Raw genomic sequence first — 2,384 nt, 5'->3', positions numbered from 1 at the left:
GCATTATTATGAAAATTATGCAAAATAAGTAATAAACAATTTGGAAAGGATTTAATGCAAACACACTTTTATTTAAATTGGCAGAGTCAACATAAATACCGCTACTGTAACAAAAAAAAATCAGTAAGGACATTTTTGAACAAATGCATTATAAGCAACATTTAGAAAACAAACGGTACTATTAAGAACATTTTTTAAATGTGCATTAAGACCATTTTGAAAATATACATCAGTAAGACATTTTTTAAAATTTGCATCAAGGCCAATTTGAAAATATATGTTGCGAGTGAGCCCTCTATGTAATGGCCCACTTGCTGGCACCCAGTTCTTTAATCCCCCAATCAACCCACACACACGAGGAGCAGGCAGATATCAGGTAACACAATAATCTTTATTATAATGTAAGTTCATGGACAGTAATATGAGATAGGTGTATGCTTAACTTCAAGAAGATTCTGGGTGGGTGTGGACAGTTCTGATACAAAGAGGAATCTTCTGTTTCAGATAGGGATGACCAACACCTTGCTGGTCCTTGTTCCTCTCCTTACCAGTGTTGCCACTGTAAAACAGCAACAAACAAAAATAATGAATCAAAAATAACTCTAGAATCGGGAATGTACAATAACAATGCTTATAAAGCTGGTAATGCCAAAGTGTCTAGTGGCATAATGTGGCAACGTCAGTCTGTCAAAACAACACATGGAGTGAGAGAGTGAGAGACGAGAGAGAGCTCACTGACCTATATGAAGTCCCATTCAAAGTCAAGGAGGTTCTTCAGTGGTGTGGAGACGTGTGTGTTGACTGTGGCAGACTTCTTCTGGACGATCACAGCCATCTTCTTGGAGACAACCTTGCCCCGGACGGCCTTTGTTCCTCTCTCTGGGTTGATACCAATGAAGCGCCTGAAATCAGAAATGTTTTAAGATCAGAGACTGAATGGAAAACTATTAGGAACACTTTGTTTTCTTAAAGGGGTAGTTTGGGTTTTATTCCATAATGTGATATGAGTTATTAACCGGTACTGACATAATGAGGTATAGTGTAATTCCGCTGCTTGATTTTTCCTATCAGACCCTTCTATATCTTGGAACTATTTCATATGTTGAAAATTCCAGTGTATTACTACGCACTGGAGCCAGTTCACATATTACGCCTCTATTCAAGATTATCGGCGGCTTGATATGGGAATATACAAAAAAATACACTGAATAGTAATACACATAATTAATAAAGAAAATAATTTCAAGATATAGAGAGTTCAAGCAGCAGAATTACTCAATATATGTTGTATTCTCATGTGAATGGTTCATGTTTTGTTTTTTTGAGGCTTGACATTTTTTTACCTGACCCCATGTTCTGCATTTTTGCCTAACAATTGACCAGCTGGCAGGGACATTTCTGACTGCCTGTCTGAGTTAATGTCTGTGTCAAAAAATCCAAACTATCCCTTTAAGTGAGCAAAGTAATGATTTGTGGTTATTCAGGTTTCAAAGATTTTAAATTGTAAATAAAAAAACATAATGATTACAAGGAAATGAAAGGAGTCTTACCTCTGAATGAATTCCAGAGTACAGGCTGCCTCTTCCTGATACTGCAGGTTGAATATATATTAGATCGCAAAGACAGCAACAAGTCCCGTCAAAAAGGTTGGTGTGATGCCCTCAGATATGACACGGCCCTCAAGGGTGATCATCCATCGTCCAGTAGTGACTTGCCCGGTTCCACCTGAAACTTAAAGTAATAGCAACATCAGAATGCATCTCACCTTCGTAAAAATCTGTAAACTCAAAGAACAATGGCCAATCTGATATATAATGTCTATCGATGAAATGCATACCAAGCAGTATCAGACGAGGACTTGCAGGTAGAGTGAGGGTTGTCTCAACGTCAGCTGTGGTGGCAGACACCTGTAGAGAACAGACAAAGACACTAACCAAAGGCATAATGAAACATATTATGCATTCATGTTGATTAGGCTAAAATATGTCAACAAGAAGCCCAGTATAATTAATTACTGGCTGCTTTTCTGTACCACCTGTATCAATCTTCGTGCTGAAATTTATAATAAACCAAGTTGGCTATGAAATCAACATTGAAATAAATCAATAAACACTAACACACATTAACATCAGCTTGCTCTCCTCTCAAAACCACCTTTCTACTTATCCCAACCGTCAAGATTGTTTAGTGTTTTTTCGTCGCATTTGCAGCTATTAACAAGGGGCAAAGATATCAGCTAGCTAGCTAGCAACAACAACCGCTAACCAATCTTAAGAAAATGCACAGATGATCCAAAACGGTTAGCATTTGATAAAACACGATGACTCTGAAATGCAAGGAAATATAAATGTTTGAGCTATTCAAAGAGGCCTCATAAGTGACAT

General features: G+C 37.5%; 1 long non-coding RNA gene across 1 annotated transcript; it reads right to left on the bottom strand.

Annotated features, from left to right (window-relative positions):
- Nucleotides 1-422: 422 nt before the first annotated feature.
- Nucleotides 423-1,670, bottom strand: LOC117535326. Its single transcript, XR_004567398.1, has 3 exons — nt 1,551-1,670; nt 740-902; nt 423-559 (listed from the first exon to the last, which is right to left on the bottom strand). It is a non-coding gene; the product is annotated as an uncharacterized LOC117535326 (long non-coding RNA).
- Nucleotides 1,671-2,384: the final 714 nt, after the last annotated feature.

The sequence above is a fragment of the Gymnodraco acuticeps genome, unplaced genomic scaffold (assembly GCF_902827175.1).
Source record: "Gymnodraco acuticeps unplaced genomic scaffold, fGymAcu1.1, whole genome shotgun sequence".
In the NCBI taxonomy this organism is placed as follows: domain Eukaryota; kingdom Metazoa; phylum Chordata; class Actinopteri; order Perciformes; family Bathydraconidae; genus Gymnodraco; species Gymnodraco acuticeps.
Note: the sequence above shows the minus strand (reverse complement) of the source record. Positions and strands in the feature narration are given on the sequence as shown.